We start from the raw sequence: 18,694 nt of genomic DNA on the forward strand, positions 1-18,694 counted from the left end.
TTAAAATTTTATGTCAAATAATAATACATTGCATCAACTGTACTAAATAAAAATAAATCTAAAAAAGTTTAAAATGAAGGTTGGCGTTAACCGTTTGACGTTTCTTGATATTTTATAGCCATTGTCATTATTGTCATTATCAATTGTTATTTATGTGTACAAGAATACATATTTCTTCTGTCATATCTACGTTAAGTACATTGTGTTAGTTTTGGTAGAGCTTTTGTTACTTTCGTTCAAAATGCCACATCAGTTTTCGACCACAGAATATGCAGACATAATATTTGTTTATGGATTATGTAATGGGAATGGTAGGGCTGCTAGTAGAGAATATCGCAGGAGATTCAAATGGTTCAGCGACTACATGCTGGAGATGAGATCGATAGGTTGGAATTTTGTAGATGGATTAACAATAATCGACCAACGCTATATAGGACACTATTTACAGATGAAGCCCAATTTACCAGAGATGGGATAAATAATTCACGAAATTCACATGTGTGGGCAGAAGAAAATCCCCATGCTATTCGAGAACGTCGTTCTCAGTTAAGGTTTTCGGTTAACGTGTGGATTGGTGTCATAAATAACCAATTAGTAGGTCCTCACTTTTTTGATGGTCCTTTAACAGGGCAGGTCTATTTGAACTTTCTACAAAATATTTTGCCGAATTTGCTTGCCAACGCGAACGTTGCTATCCGAGGGATGTATTTTCAGCATGATGGGGCACCCCCACACTTTTTACTGGCAGTGAGACAACATCTCAATAATGTTTATGGCAACAGGTGGATAGGACGTGCAGGTCCTATTTCGTGGCCTTCAAGATCCCCTGATTTCAATCCCGTTGATTACCATATTTGGGGACGATTGAAGCAACTAGTTTACGCAATGAATATTAATAACCGACAACAATTAATTGATAGAATTATACATTGTTGTAATACTATTAGAAACGATCCCCAGAGTATCCGTAATTCAATACGTCAATTAACAATTCGGCAACAAAAATGTGTACAGGCTGCAGGGTTCCATTTCGAAAATCTATTTTGAATTATTTTTATTTTGTTACCATTATTGTATCTTTTCCAGTTCTAATTTATGGGTTTATCATGACTATGTACATATTTTTAGTTTTTTTTTAATTGTTCTTCGTTATTGTTAGTAGTTAGTGTTTTTTGTTGTGCAGTGACTCGGTTTATCATTTCAATTAAAATGTTTGAAATTTATAACATTTGTTTAAATTAATTACCTTATAATTTGATACTTCATTATGGTTGTTCTATTTTTGGTAAGATTTGATCGTTCACTAAAAATTTAATAAAAGTGCGACAATATTGTCGCATATGTCGTTTTCATTGGCTATTTATGTAGTTTGAAAATCACTTATTGCATTTTAAAAAAAATATATACAGGGTGTAATATTTAATACGAATCCCTAAATTAATTTTTCCAAAGCCAGTCCTGGAATTTTTTAGTTTAGCTAATACCAGTCGAATGCTTGATAGTAGTGTACTGTATCATGCAAAAATTAAAAAAATCAAATGAGCCGTACAAACACTACAGTAAAATGAAATAAATGGTAAATTACACAAATCACCCTGTTAATTAATAAAGAAGAGGAGTTGACATTTTTTAGTGGCCACATGATATGCTTCCTGAGGGACTCTACATATGGTAGAAGTATGTAAAGTTCCTCATGACTCACCCTGTATAAAGAAAACCATTATGATTTCCGCATAAATTTCGGCGTCTATTTATAATTATTAACAACTTAGTGTAAAAAATGCTATTTTTTTCCAGTTTTTGCTTACCATTGAAAAGCTTAATTATTAAGGTAAAATTACAAAACTTTATCTTTTAAACAAAAAGAGCTGTAAAATGGCGATTTCTAAAAGTTAAAATTAATTTGTTGATATCACATAGATTTTGTTCTCTATGTGCCAGAGTTAAAACACACCAGTAAAAGATGACAACAAAATTTTCACTATTTTTACCTAAATTTTAAAGAATTTTAAAATGTATTTTGTCCACTATTTTATATTTTATGTGTGTGTTATTAATGTTGAGTGTCTAAGCTTTTATAAATAATCTCAACGACTAGTAAGTTGCCCTGAAGATTTGTGATATTTTATAAATATTTACACTTTTTCTTATTACAGTGTCTTGAAAAAGGAATAAAACCATTCCGAAAGCTAGACAAAAAGTCATAAGAGTGTTTCATTAACATCCCGGCCAATTTTCTGACTGCAACCCTAATAAACTTTGTTGTTAGTATATATATATATATATATATATATATATATATATATATATATATATATATATATATCTATATAATATATTAAATATCCGTTGTTCTGGAATCCCCTCGGCGACCTGTGTTGACCTTTCTCGAACAAAAGAGAGCGCCAGACAGGTTTCTAGCGGGTCGAGAATCTACGAGAAAATTCTTGTCAGAATAATAACATGTTTACAGGTTAAATATGAGTCATATTTATCGTAACACTAATATAAATGGACCACTTAAGAGTTTGAAGTATCGAATTTTTTTTATAAGTGTTTCAGTGTTGGTGGTAGTTTATAAGGGTTGAAAATAATAAATAGTTACGAAATAAAACTATGAATATTAAATTGATTTCAATTCACTATAAAAAGTGGATTATGTATTAGATAATTTCGTTTGTAAATTTTGTCTTAAATGGTGGTTTTTAAGAGTTGAAAAATAATTAGATATTATAAAAAGCATTCCCATATGATAAAGAATTCTTTATTTAACCACAAATTTTAATCAGATAATTTTTGAACAGGAAGATAAGTTAAGTTTACTTGCAAAAGTCATCACAATCCGAGCGGTTCTTTAATATTCTCAGGTTTTACAAGATTTGGAGAAGTTTTACAATATTTACAAAAAAATGAATATAGAATATTCCTATAATAGGATAAATATTTATTGGATACATTAGGATCACTACATTCAGTCAATAGGCAGGTGTCATAACATATATGGTTTTACGACTAGCGGGTACGTCTTGCTGTGACAGGCACAAAATAGGCACTATATAATACCATCAGAGAAACTATGAGAGTAAAAGCCAACAATAATTGAGGAAAAGCAACTGAAAACAAGAGATATACGTTTAAGACACTGAAAACTAAATTATAGCAAAACATTATTGGCAACTTGATTTAAAGTACACTAAAACTACGCAAAAAAGTCAATTAAAAAGAACTAAAATACATAAGATTTGCAGATTCACTGTCACTCTTTACAATTAAGGAATAAGCATACCTGTAATATGGAATCCAACCAACAAAAATAAAAAAAAATCATCGACCTCGCATCTCAAAGGTAGAATTCATGGCGGGGGAAAATAAACTCGGGTAGCACCAAATATTGCAACTCCTCACCAGCCAGTCCGTTTTTAAGCTTCTTGAGTGACCACTTGAAGAGTCAAAATAAGTGTGTTGTGCGCGAGTCGAATGAAAGTTGGTCTATTGTTTTGCGCGTCGTACGATATCAAGGTATAGTTTGACGATATTATGCAAATTTCTTAGTAATTATATTGAAAAGTGCAAGTGATGCATACAAGTGGTTGGATTTTATTTGATTAAGGCAGAATACCAGAGGATTACTTAAGGTTTGGGTGACATTCGTTTGTTCTTTAAATTTTATTGTTTTATCGATGTTATTGTTACAAGGATGGTGTGCGCAGAAGACTTGAAAATTACAATAAATTAATTATCTGATTATACATATATTTAAATAATATAATATTTTCATGTGGCGTTCGGAAACAAAAGCAAATGAAAGAAACAAAATACTTTATTTTTAAAAAGGGTCCTTTAAATATTGTTGTTTTTTTTAAATATAATTTTAATATTTTATTCAATATATTTATATATATATAGATATATATATATATATATATATATATATATATATATATATATATATATGTATATATATATATATATATATATATATATATATATATATATATATATATATATTGATAATATTTATTAACACATTTATGTTATTTATCATACAGCAGTTTGTACATATATACTATCAGATTTCCGACTAAGTTCGTCCACGATTTGATCCCTTATGCCTTTGAGATTACTGAAAAATAAAATCAAGAAAAGTAAAATATATGAAAACTGTGGTTTCCTGGGGGACTTTTCGTGAAATTTTAAGTTTCTTTTATAAAAAAATTTTCTCCGTTATGCCATTGATTCCATTTTTAAAAATTCTGAAATCTCCCATTTGGACAGATTTTAGATATACTATTAAAATAAGGATTAGAAAATTAATTTAAGCGTATACTATATTTTACCAAATACAATACATATTAACTAACGTGTAGGCAGGTTTTCATTGTGTTAAAATGATTACAGTCCTTATGGGAGAGTAGAACTCGTAGAGGTGTTTCTGTCCATAGTCTCCCTACCCTAAAGGAGACTATGGCCAACCACAAAGGAGATAATAGACAAAGCATTTCACTAAACAACCTTTATTTTTAAGAAAGACTAAAACATTGTATATTCAGAAACGCTTACAAAATCGATAAAATAATAATAATTAATGTAAATTGTATTGTGATAAATCTGTATTAAAGTAAATCATTCCCTCATATCTTGCTCTATTATCTTTAATTGGCGGGGGTAGAACTACTGCAATGTCAGTAACACTCACCGTAGCTGTAGGCTTAGAAGTGAAACTAAATCTATTTGATGGTATATTTTTCTTTAAGAATCTGACCTCACAATATGTTTGATCCACATTATCAACTACTGCCACAATATTTCTAGCACGTTTTTTTCCCAAATATAGACTTTCTTCTTCTAATTCGAAACTATCATCTGACGAATTATCGTTGTAGTCTACTTCATCACTCTCGGAGTCCGTTGATTCCTCCTGTAGGATTTTCTACTTCACTTTTTTCTTTTTCTTATTTGCGACTATATTTTTTCACTTCAAAGTTTCCTCAAGTAGATTTTTCTCCGGTGTTTCGATTGCAATCATACATCGGCCTCTTTTCATTCCTCCTATTTTATTTTTTTAGCAGGCGCTTTTGGATAGGGCTGAAAAAGTTCTAGAGATATAAAATTATTTGTGTCTTGTAATGAGTTGTTTTTAGGTGGTGTTTGCGGAACTGAAATTTCCTGATCTTAAACTGAACTTGTAGATGCAGAAGCCATATTGTCAGGTATAGGACGATCTGTGACAGATAAAGATAGAAAATCCTTTTCAGAAAATATATTTTTATCAAATAGAACAATCCCTGAAAATCGAAATCCAGATTTTATATTAACTGGACTAGCGGCTTTCAGTCCCAAGACTGAAAACACATCAAAGGTAGATCGTACATGTTGAGGGTTTGTCCAGGATGAGAAAGCCTCAATGAATCTGCTGTCTGATTAAAAAAAGGGGAAGCGTAGGAATTACGATGCCGTTGGCTTTGCAAAACTTCACGGCCTCCAAGGCGACTTATATATGTGACTCATGGTTGTCCATTACAAGCAAAGCCCGACTTTCTGGGGAACATCTAACATTTTTTACAAAGGGTTTTAAAATTTGAATGAAGTTTTCACGTGTCATCTAACCGCTAGGATACGCTAAACCTAAAGGTCCGTCATTAGGAACTGACTTCATCATTCTGGCAGCATCCAATCTTCGCCGCGTAAAAAATCCAAACTGGTGGTAAAGCATTTCCATTTGCACAAATAATATCAACATGGGTCATGAGTTCCCCTCTTTCCCTGGATGTTACTTTTCCTATTTGATGTTCACCTTTTTTGCCTACTACCTTTTTGAACACGCTGGACAGTAGTCACGACAGTCTGAAAAAATTGCGTATTTAATATGATGAGAACCGTTTTATGTGCCTACCTGCCACATCTAAATTTAAACCGGTGTAAAGAAAAAGCGAGTAACCACATCTTCCAATTTGTTCTGAAATATCGTCACATTTCTTCTGTTAAAACTAGTCATATGTGCTAAGCTAGTTGCTTCTGGTTTTCTTACAGATAGCCGTGGGTGTCGTCGCATGAAATTTGTAAACCAACACTCTGATGCCAATTTTGTTAGTTCCCATTTTTCTGGTATTTTTTTTTTCATTTCTAACAGCGTATTCATGGGCTAAACTTCTAGTTAATTTGGGTGTAAGACCATAGAACATTGACGAACATTTAAGCAAATAATTTTCTAATTAAGTTTCCATCTCATTTGTAAAAATTTGTGATTTATGAAAATCTGGTTTAAAGTTCATTTGTCCCATTCTAATTAATTTTGCGCTCTTGGCGTAATTTGCCAAGCGGCTTTTAGTCACCCCATAGTGCTTAGCGCTCCTCCGGATACCCAAGTTATTTTTTAATACAGCCTCGACTGCTTGTTTCATGATGAAGAGGTCAAAATCTCTATTAGTTTTTTTGTTGTAAATGTTTGGCATTTTAACGGACTATCCTACAAAATAAGAAGCCATATTTATTATTTTATAGGGAGACTATGGACATCTGTCCATTGTCTACTCTGTATACACAAGAAACATTTTTTCGCCACAGAATGAAACGTGTTCAGAAATAGACGATTACTGAGATATAATCTCAACTATATGTGTTTATCAAACCCTCGCAAAATACAAAATTATAAATACTTTTCATATTGGAAGCATAGGTTACATATATACCATCTGAAATTACATAATACTTACCAAAAATACAAAATATTCAATATTTTTAACACTATGTTTTTACTGGACTTATTTTTCCCGTGGAATTTAAACGTGTCCATTCTCTCCTTGTGTCCAAAGTCTCCCAGGCCATTCCTACCCTAAGGGTTGTTAATTATAAACTAAATATGTAATGTTTTTAAGACAATGTTTATGATTATGATTTTTAAGTCTCATTTAGCATAATACGACTTTAAATATAATCAAAACAAAATTACAGAATGAGGATACATTGGCAATTAGAACAAGACCATTATACCAGCTGTAATGGAGTTATTTGTATTATGTCCTGATATTTTCAACTAAATAATGAATTGTATAAACAAAATTTTGGTCTAGACATGGGCTCTAGTTTATCTCCATTATTAGCCAATAAATTTATGAAAGATTTTAAAACGAATATTATTTCTAAACACAATTTAAAACCTTCTCTAAAACAAGAAAATAGCTTCACAATAATATTTTTGGCTTTTCTATCTCACCATGAAGTATAAGGCCTACCAGTTATTTTTTAACCAATTTCTATCTTTTTGACAACGAAGTTTATAAAACTTCTTATTTATTCAAATTTTTGTGGTATTCTCTACTATTGCTACATTACGGCTAATCTTATTATACTTTTTCTCATGTTGATTTTTATATTTCTCTTTCATGCAAATTCTCAGTTAATTTGACTAAGACCCCAGTTAGATGAAGTTAATTCATAGGCTTGGCCAATTTTTTTTAGTTTATGTTTCAATACTAAAAATCACGCCTCTCTCCCGCCCCATATAGTTTTTTTTTTTTAAATTTCCAACAATGATATTTTTATATATGAAAAACAGTTAAAAATTATTTGAATTTTTTTTTTTTTTTTTTTTATTTTATTAACGCATCAACCACGCAGGGTCATTAGCGTATTTAGATTAATACAATATAGATACAATAAGTAAAATATACATTAGTTTACAATAATAATAATAATAATATCTTTGTGTGTGACAATGTTCATTTTAGATCTTTTGAAGGAGTTGGCAGTCTTTAAGATAGGAAAATATTTTTCGGGTGTCTGTATTTTCTTCTAGGGCATCTCTTAGGGAGTTGGGTATGTTATATTTTAGTCGTTCACTATTATATTTGGGACACTGTATTAAAAAATGTTTAACCGTTAAAACACTGTTGCACACTTCACACACTGGTTTATTTTTCCGCTGTAATAAATAGTCATGAGTAAGTCGTGTATGGCCGATACGGAGACGGGTAAGTATCACTTGCTCTCTCCTGTCTTTTATTTTTGGTTTCCAAAGATGTGAATGTTTGTTGACTTCGTATAGCCTTGATGGAGTGTTGTTCCAAGTTTCTTGCCATTTTTGAATTATTTTTTGTTTTAGGTATGGTTTTAAATCGTTTTGTACCAATATATTACTTTCTTCGGACATCGGGTTAGATGGTGCGTTCTTAGCCAGTTTATCTACAACTTCGTTACCTTCAATTCCTATATGAGAAGGCACCCATAAAAAGTGAACTTGGATGTTCTTATTTGCAATGTTTTTAAGTTCTTTTTTAATAAGAAGTAGAAGGGGGTTGTCACAGTACAATTGAGTCAGTGAGGATAATGAACTTAAAGAATCTGTGATTATTATATATCTTTCTTTGTTTTTCTTTTGTATTAACAATAGTGCTTTTAGGATTGCAAATAATTCAGCCGAAAAGATGGTTGTAATTGATGGCAATTTGAAACTAACTGAGGAGTCTTCCGAATAAATTGCTGCTCCAACTCTGTCTTCATTTTTTGACGCATCGGTGTATACGTTGTAGGTATTGCCATATCTGTTTAATAGTGTATAAAACTTTTGTTTAATGACGGTTGATGATATCTCTGATTTTCTTAGGCTTGTTAGACTGATGTCGATATCAGGAATAGATATTGTCCATGGTGCTGGGTTGTGGATTGAAGAGGTATCATAGGTTTTTGGAAATTGAAAATTTAATTTGGATAAGTATGATTTTATACGAAAGTAAAAAGGATGATCAATTTGATGTGTTTGTTGGAATTTATTTGTAAATCGATCAGCAAAAACGTTATGCAGTACTGGATTATTTCGGTTTGATGACACTGCCGCTGCATATGTTAGGCTTAGATATTGTCTTCTGAAAGAAAGAGTAAGTTCTCCACTTTCCCAATAAAGACTTTGAATGGGACTTGTGTAGTGAGCACCTAAAGAAATACGTAGACATCTATTTTGGATAATATCCAGTGACTTCAAATGTGTTTTTTTGGAGGAGTTGTAGACGATGGCTCCATAGTCAAGTTTTGATCGAATTATGGATTTGTAAATAAGTATTAAACTTGAATAATCGGCACCCCAGTTTTTAAAGGCAAGGGATCGTAGTAAATTTATACCAGGTAGACAGGATTTTTTCAGCTGTTGAATATGTGTCTTCCAAGTTAATTTTTTATCAAACGTCATACCCAAGAATCGGATTTCTTCTACATAATCTAGTTTTTGTTCGTGTAGATATAATTCTTTTGTTTGGATTTGATTTCTCTTTGAGAAACAGATTGCTTTCGTTTTTGTAGTGTTAAACTGAAGTCCACTTGTAGCTGACCATTTCTCAATGTGTGTTAACGCTTTTTGAATGTGATTGTGAATCGTTGCTATGTTTTTTCCTCTACAGAAAATAACTAGGTCGTCAGCGTATAATCTAGCTTTGACGGGGTTTTCAATTTGTGTTAATATCGAATTTATTGCTACTAAGAATAAAGTTGTGCTTAAATTTGATCCTTGTGGTATACCATTTTGTTGAATTTTTGTTTGAGAATATGTTCCGTCAACTCGAACTTGAAATTGTCTGTTTTCAAGAAAATTTGAAATGTATTTTAATATGTTACCCCTTATTAACCAGCTGCTGAGTGTTTTAATGATTGAATATTTCCAAACTGTATCATATGCTTTGCTTATATCAAAAAATATTCCAACACAATGCTGCTTTATTGCAAATGCTTCGTGGATTTCTGATTCTAAGTCAACGAGATTGTCTAAAGTTGAGCGATGTTTTCGGAAACCACATTGTTCTGGAATAATTAATTTGTTTGCTTCTAAATACCACATAAGCCTATTGTTTATTATCTTTTCTAATATTTTACCTATGCTACATGTGAGTGATATCGGTCGATATGTTTGTGGATCTGATTTTGGTTTAGTTGGTTTTTGAATAGGTATTATGATTGAATTTTTCCATGATTTAGGAAATACGTTTCTGGATAAGATTATATTGTAGATTTTGAGTAGGTGTTCTTTAGATTGAGGGCCTAAATTTTTAAGAAATATAAACGGTATATTGTCGGGTCCAGGACAAGTGTTCTTACAATTCTGAAATACATTTTCTAATTCTTCCTTTGTTATTTGTATATTGAGATCGTTATTGTTTTGATCGTAATATTCTATAGGATTTTTTTCTTCTTTTATTTTGATTTTTAAGAAATTGGAAGTATAATTTAAGTTACTTGAGTTATATTCATAAGTAGATGCTAGTATATTGGATATTTCTTCTGGGCTTTTATAAATAGTGTTATTTTGAGTTAAAAAGTTTATTGCTTTATGGGGTTTGGAACAAGACATTTTGTTGACTTTTTTCCATATAGCTGTTATAGGAGTTGAACTATGTATTGTGGTGACATATTCTCTCCAAGAGTCACGTTTGGCTTTTTTAATGGTATACCTAGCGACTGCCCTTAATTTTTTGAATTCTATAGAATTTTCTTGAGTTTTTTGTCGTTTGAATTTATTAAAAGCTCGTTTCGATTGTTTTAATGCTTCTTTGCAGTCATGATTCCACCAAGGTACCGACTGATGTTTGTGATCGTACTTAATTATTCCAACGTACTTTTTTGCTGATTCTGTGATTACGTTTGTCAGAGAGTATATTGTTTTGTCTATATCTACATTGTCATTTAGGTTTTGCAGGTTGTTTTCAACGTAATTTTGAAATTCTGTCCAATTTGCGCCTTTTAAATTCCATTTTAGTTGTTGCGCGGTAGTTGATTGTAGTTCATTGCTTATTATGATAGGGTAGTGATCACTATCATATAGATCTGGTAACATATCCCACGTAAGAGTATGTGTAATTGATGGTTCGCAAATACATAGATCTATACAAGAGCCTTCACCTGTTCTTGTGTCAAAGCGCGTATGTTGTCCGTCGTTAAGAATATTTAGGTTGACTTCTTCTATTATTTTTTCTATTTTTCGACCTAGAGATGTTAGTTTTGCTGAACCCCATAACGGATTATGTGCATTGAAATCTCCAATTATTATCCTTGGAGCAGGTAGTTGATTTAATAAGTTTGAAATTTCTTTTGAATCGGGTTCTTTATTGGGGGGAATGTAAATATTGCAAATTGAAAAAGAAATTGTGTCTGTGACTCTAATTCCAATTGCTTCAATAGTTGTTGTGAGTTTTATCAGTTTAGCGTCAAAGCTATCTTTTATGTAGATTGCTACCCCTCCGCTTGCAATTTTCGAATTTTCTCGATTTCTAAAAAAACAATTGAAATTCTTCAAGTCATGAGCTTTGTTGTTTTTGAAGTGGGTTTCTTGTAAACATATCAGACTAGGTTTATGTTTTGAAATTAGTAATTTTAACATTTCTAAATGGGTGTAATACCCATTTATGTTCCATTGAATTAAAGAGTTGAAAATGATGTGTTATTAATTTTCTATTGATGCGTCGCTTTCTAAGTCTGTTTGAAGGTCTAAGTTGATTTGCTTTAATATTTTATTTTTTATTCGAGTGCATTTGACTTTAATTTTTCGGTCCTTTAGGTAAGGGTATATATTAGTTAATAGATCTGTGACCTCTGCTGTTTCTTCTGTATACATTTTGGTGACACTTAACGGGTCTGGTGAGTTCTCACAGTTTTCAAAAAAGTCTAATAGCTGTTCGTAAGTTATAGGGTAGTTGGAATTTGGGTTCTCAAATAAAGGTTTACAGTATCTTAGCATTTCTTCTAGTGTTTTTTGTGGTTTGACATTTTGGTCTGATTTTACTTTCTTCTCTTTATTTTTTGGTGTAATAAAAGTAGGTTCCTCTGTAGATGTAGTAGCTGGTGGAGAGACTTGGGAGATTGTGCGTTTGTTTTGTGCTTTCCCTGTGTTTATATGCGTTGCCTTATTTTCTATATCTATTTTTGGGTAGTTTGTTGTTTCTGAATCTTCTTTGGTTAGCTGCATGTGTGGTTTTTCTTGTTGGTTATTTTGTGGTTGGGTTTCTTGTTGTGTGCTTTCTTCTTTCGATTGTTGTTGTTTAGTGTTTGTCTGGGTTTTTTGAGTTGATAGATTAGTTGAATTTTCAATTGGGTTTATATTTGGAACTGGATTATTTGATGTTGAATTATCTGTTGTAATCGCAGTAGACATTGGACAATTTTTTGTTAAGTGGTTGGTTTGTTTACATGTTTGACAAGCTTGGTTATCTAAAGAGAGGAAAATTCTGTATGTCGTTTCCTCATATGTGATAAGAAAAGAATCAGGTAAGGGCTGGTTATTTAGTGGAGATATGTATGTTTGGCGTCTGAAACTCAAAATATGTTGGAATTGTGGTGTTGATGTGCCTATTCTTAGGAATGTTATAGGTGACAGTAGATTTAATCCATGTGATTTTAATGCGGATATTAGGACTGAGTGTGGGATTGAGGGACAGACATTGGACAATACTAATCGCTGACTGGGGCTAATTAGTCTACGAGCTTGTAAGAGTTGATGGTTTATTTGAATTTTTTCATTTCTGTTTATGAAATCCTCAGCTAGTTTTTCGTTTGCTAAATAAATACATACTCTATTATTTGATAATTTTGAACAGAAGGATATCTGGGTTGGTTGTATCAGATGACTCAAAGCGGACAAGTAATCATCTAGTTTGGTATTTTCAATTGAATCAAAAATAATTGCTTGTTTTCTTGATGGAAATATATTGGATTGTGGTGTTTGATTGGTTACGGAAGAATATGTAGGTGATCCATTAAATTGATATGATGTGGAGCTGTTTGGTGCATTGTTAGTTGTAGGAATTTCAGATTGAATAGAACTATCCATTTTTAATTATCATTTGTAACTGGAGTACGGTCCTGGCAAACAACCTTCTTAGTCTGTAGTGGAACAGGTTTGGTATAAATACCTGTCCTAGATTTTGTAGGTTATCCAAAATAATATTTGATAATAGTAAAAACTGTTATGTTTAAAGTAACTTACTATCTCTGTTGTGTTTATTTTTGTTATTTCACTGCTGGATCACTAATTAACGAAAATATTTTTAGTATTTCACTAGTTTTTAAATTAATTATGAGAACTCGATTTAAAACACGTATTAGCTACTATGTTCAGAGTCGAATCAAAGCGTAACTTTGAATTATTTGAATTTAAAATATATTTTTAACAAAAATACGGGTGGTCACATATATAAAAATATTTTAAAAAATTAGATTGACTTTAAAAATCTATTATAACAACACATTACAATACCAATCTTCCTGGAATGGTACGATTTTTTAATATTCGTCAACTACACTATCAGTTAGACAAAGTTATCTCACAAGTAACACTTGTTACAGGAATGGTAGCACATTTTACTATTAGTTGTTTGAACACTGAAAACATTGTTTTTCTATTATGCTGAGACATCCAATCCAGCCAGTCGAAAACTTTTGAGGGCGGAATTTTTTTTTCCTTTTTTTGTGTTTTTAAAAGCCTAAATTCAGCTTCTAATTCTGAATAATTCAAATCAAAATGTTTTGATGTGTATTTTAAATCTTGATTTTCTGGCTCGTCTATAATAAACAATATTATTTTGCTTACTAAATAAATAATTTTTTTTATTCTTGGTCAAATTTGTTGTTTAACGACTAAATAATTCAGTCTAAAAGCGAATAAAATACAAAGAGTTTCACTTCTTTTTTATCGTTGTCTGTAAATGCATTTCCAGCATTATTAACTAATCTAGTAGACACTGTGAGTTTTCTCGGAGTAAAAAGGTCAATTTGAAGCTTGTCACAAGTGTCTTTTGCTGTGGAATAGATATTATCAAATATAGATGGTTCGAATCTTAACTCATCTGAAGTAACCGCTAAGTTTGAAATTTCTTCTATAGCTTTACAAATATCTATGTCTGGTGATTTAAACTTTTTGACAACGATTTGAAAGCATTATTTCCAAACATAAATAATAAAATCAAAGGATTTTATTTGATTTAGTATACCTTTAGCTTTAGATTTTGCATCAGTTACGCCACTAACTGTCTCTTCAATGACTTCTATAATTATTGCTTCAAGCTGACCTTTGACCAAATAAACTGCCTCAACACGACAAGCCCAACGTGTTACAGATACAGCTTTAACTTATTATGGGTGACCTTTACAATCTCTTTAAAAATAGCATGCCTTTTGGACGGCCTTCAATATAAGAATGAACCAATTGTGTTACACCAAAATAATCGAATATTTTTGGATTTTTAATATGATAAGCGCCAGCGGCTACCAGTGTTAAATTAAAGCAATGAACAAAAGAATGAATATAAAAAATTTGCATTTATCTTTACATCTTTTCTGTACACCAGTAAAGTTTTTTGACATCTTTGAAACTCCTTCAACGCATACAGCTTCAACATCTTTCTAAAAAATATTCATACCATGCAAAAGATGTATCTTTGCATCAATTTATTTTTTTAAAAATGGTTTCTGCATCAGTTAAGTTTAAACTCTTCGAGGCTACTAGCCTTTCATCTAAAAACGTGCAACCTTTACGGATATATCTAAAAACAATAGCAATCTGCTTGTGGCGAGGCATATCAAAAGTCTTGTCTGCAATTCGATTCCAACTAAGCCTTAAACGTAAGGTCATATTTTTTATCCCAACTTTTGTGCCCCTCGAAAGGTCCACGGTACCCGCTGTGGCTACGGCTGTGAGTGAATTCACTTTCTGCGTTAATTTCGATTTCACGTGCCATTTAAAATTAACTTACCGGAATTATTAACATACAGGATTATTATACTATATTATCTTTTAGTGAGAACTACACATAAAGAATTCCGATTTGAATTTTGTATTATTTCTATTATTTTTACCAGTGACTTATTGCTTTGTTACATTGTTAATTTTAAAATGGTGGTACCTAATCCAGATAAATAGTTACTATATGTATATTTTAACTTTATGGATCTTTTATTATTTTTTTAAACCATCCAAAACATGACTATTATAATATAACTTTAAAATATTTATTTACGATGGCATGACCTAAAAACAAAGAATAAATATATTTTGCATATATACCAAGCATAACATCAGCCGATTTTGGATATCTTTGTCAATTATAGAAGGATTCATAAAAATAAGATATTTTTTATATAAATATTTTTGTTCAATTTGTTTATGTTGTGGTCATAATTACTGGTTTAATTAATATACAGCAAATTTAATTAAACTAATCTTTTATAACCCACGGTCTTTGAAGAATTTATCATATCCTTTCTGGAAATTTAATTGATCAATCAATTACAACAATTCCTTTTTATTGTATTTTTTAAGTATTTCCTTATCTTTTCCTTTATTTTCTATGGTATCTTGCTTTTTGATATTGGCCTTTAAAATTGGTCTAGAAAGATATTTCTTTCTTGGTCTTCCTACTGGCCGACGTCCCACCATAGTTCCATTAAGGGTTCTACTAGGTGTTCTGTTATTCTCCATTTTTACAAGATGGCCTGCCCAGCATAATTTTTGTAATTTTGTATAATTTGCTATAAAAAGTTCTTTGTAATATTGGCATATCTCGTTGTTGAACCTTATTCTCCACATACTATAATAGAAAGTGATCTGAGCCGCGTACTGCTCCCTTCCTAGCGCTCTTGTATCTATTAAGCTTATTGTCGCTCTTCGGTCTTCTTATATGTGACCTATCTGGTTAGTTGTTTGACCACATGGATGTTTCGTTTAAGGAAAAAGGTTGAGTTGATGATCATTTCCTTGCCTGCTGCGAAGTCTATTAGTATGCTTCCATTTTCATTAGTAGTATCAAGGAGGCTATGAATGCTTATCTATTGTTTTTACGTATTTGTTTTTTTTTCTAATCTTAGTATTCGTGTCTCCGATTCTTATTTTTATGTAATTTTCTTTGTGATATAAAACATTTCTTTTCTTCTTGGTCCTTCTCTTCAGTAGGGCAATAAATGTTGATAATTTGTAATATTAAAAAACTTTCACTTAATTCGTAATTTACACATTCTTTCACTTAATGGCTGGAAGTCTCGTATTTTACATTTCATTTTCTTGTCTACTAAGAACGCCATTCTCAGCTCTTCATTGCCAGCTGGTTTACTACTTTGTAGAAAAGTGTTCGTGTTCTTGTGTCTCTGATCTCATTACTTAGCCATTTTGTTTCTTTAATTGCAGCAATTGTGATGTTGTATCTAGATAGTTCATTAAGTAGGTTTCTGTGTATACTAGGTTTATTCAAGGTTCTGACATTTCATGATCATATCTAGAATTACATATTTCGTTGCCTAAGTAGTCGCCGATTTATCCGTCGTATATTCCGAGGCTCATCTGTTGGTCCTGTAACTATAGGCATTTTTCAGGGATGAGTAGTTTGCCCATCAACCAACCCCCTTCTCGGAGGACCATTTTACCCTTCCTCGCAGGCCCTGACCCTACCTTCCACTGGGGTTGGTTACTCAACCTCCGATAACGCTGCTCAGGTTTGCAGTGGTTTACCTGTGTGATTTACCTTCACAAATTAATTCAGTCATTAATACGCTTGTCTTCAGATCAATACTCCTTTCCGATGATGCAAGTAGACCCGATGAGCTCTCTAGTTTAAAGCAAGCCGTCATCCAAAATGGTTACCGCGAAAATCACATCAATAGGAGCATCCACAGACATCAATCTCCCACTCAATCTCAACCCAAAGTCTCAGATCCTCAAAAACAAAGGTGTCGCTGACAAAATGGACAACATTCTAAAATCAAGAGGAATAAAGACAATATTTAACCCCCCAACAAAAACGTTAATTCCTTGTCCGATCAATCAAAGACAATATTTCAAATGAACAACACGGAGTTTATGAAATTCCTTGTGCAGACTGCCCCCGATCCTATATAGGCCAAACAAATCGTAATAGGATTTAAAAACATTCCATTTCTGTTCGCAATTCTGACTTAATTTTAGCTCTAGGTCAACACCATCTTCATACAGGCCACAAAATTGAATAGGAAAACTCCAGAACCATAGCTCCCATCCGCTTTTATAAACTAAGAATTGTCCGAGATGCCATAGAAGTTAAAAAAAGACCACATTGTCTCAATAAAAGAGATGACGGCATACAATTACCTTCGACTTGGAGACCTCTCATAAAGAAAGTAGCGTCCGCTTCACCAGTTAATCAACATCCTACTGTCAAAATTGTTTTCTGGGGGGCGTTAGCATTGGCGCCATATTATATATATATATATATATATATATATATATATATATATATATATATATATATATATATATATATATATATATAATATATAATATATGCTATACTATGGGTATACAAAAATTGTAAAGTTGATATTTGTAAAACGTAAGTAGGTTTTATTGACAATAAAGATTTTTATAGTTTTATATTAATCAGTATTTAATTAATAAGTTTTCGTAATTTGTTTTAGTAAAACGCTCATATCGGGATTAATTATTAACCAAAATATATTTTTTTGGTCGTAAAACGGTTACTTTGAGTCATATTGGGATTAGATACTATTTATAATTGAAAACAATTTTCACAAAGACAAAAAGATTAAATATCGGAAATTTTTTTAATACAATCTTCCAACTTCGGTAATTACTTGAAATTGAAACAATTTTAAAGTATTTATTTTTTAAGAGAGTCTGGTTTTGTAGGAAAATAATTTTCATTAAGATTCGAAATGTATTAGAAATAAAAAAAATTATTTAAAAATACTTTGTCAAAGGTATATAATTAAAGACTCTTTCGGTCTACATTACATCAGAACGCTTTAGGATTAACAAATCCATCATGAGTGTATGTCATAAATGTCATTTCTCTCATTTTTATAACTTTATTTGGAATATTACTCTGTTGTAAGTCTTTGATCATTTTTCTTCTGTCTAAAATCCAGGAAAAGTACATGTGTTTCTCCGTCGTACTCGTATGTTTTCTCTGTTATTTATTTTAGCGTATGTATAGTGTTTATCGTGGAAGTTCCTTTTTTGAAACAGTACCTACCGGTAATCTTCTTTACTTTGTTCTGTGTATATTGTTAGTCTGTCTCTAACTGTACCAGTCATTACTTCATATTTTTCATTCAGTAAATTAATTGCTCGAAAGTTTTAACATATTATTATGGTCTCCTTGTTTTGGGATTATCACTATACATTCCCAGTCGATCGGATAGCCAAGCGGGCTGGGCGGCTGGCTTCTCCTTCGCTTCAATGCGAGAGATGTCAGTTCAATCCCCAGCTCGGTGTATAGAAAACAAAAAGGCTAACGCAGCAGTTTAAAATTCTAAATGAATCTGCGGCTTAGTCTAGAATATGCTGGTATCTGATCGGCCTATGGTGGAGCAGTACGGCAAGAGATAAGGGCTTGCGGCTCGGTGATACTCCTCCATAGATCCCTACCGGAAGGGCGTGTGCCGCCTAAATACCGGGTATATATATACTATACATTCCTTCTTCGTGCATTATTCTATATATATATATATATATATATATATATATATATATATATATATATATATATATATATATATATATATATATAGATATATACAGAACTGACTAGCGTAATAGACTTGGAAAGGTCAAGGCTCTTTATAGAGCCAATGATGATGATGATATATACATAATCAGTTTATAATATTCGTCACCGTTTTCTGATTTCCAGTTTCCATTGGTCTCGGTCATTCAGAAGTTACCCTTCTATTC

At 31.7% G+C, this 18,694-nt stretch overlaps 1 protein-coding gene across 6 annotated transcripts in view; it reads left to right on the forward strand.

Moving 5' to 3' along the window:
• Positions 1 to 18,694, forward strand: part of snu (ABC-type transporter snustorr) — a 415,588-nt gene that overhangs the window by 182,002 nt on the left and 214,892 nt on the right. The window contains exon 1 of one of the 6 annotated variants that reach the window (XM_072525838.1): positions 3,368 to 3,519. The exons of 2 other annotated variants lie outside the window; for them this stretch is intronic. The gene's annotated coding sequence lies outside the window, so the exon portion shown is untranslated. Of the gene's footprint in view, positions 1 to 3,367; positions 3,636 to 18,694 lie in introns of those variants that run through there. 3 more of the 6 variants (XM_072525842.1, XM_072525843.1, XM_072525840.1) reach the window with 3 other exon arrangements.

Source organism: Diabrotica undecimpunctata, chromosome 3, assembly GCF_040954645.1.
Source record: "Diabrotica undecimpunctata isolate CICGRU chromosome 3, icDiaUnde3, whole genome shotgun sequence".
In the NCBI taxonomy this organism is placed as follows: domain Eukaryota; kingdom Metazoa; phylum Arthropoda; class Insecta; order Coleoptera; family Chrysomelidae; genus Diabrotica; species Diabrotica undecimpunctata.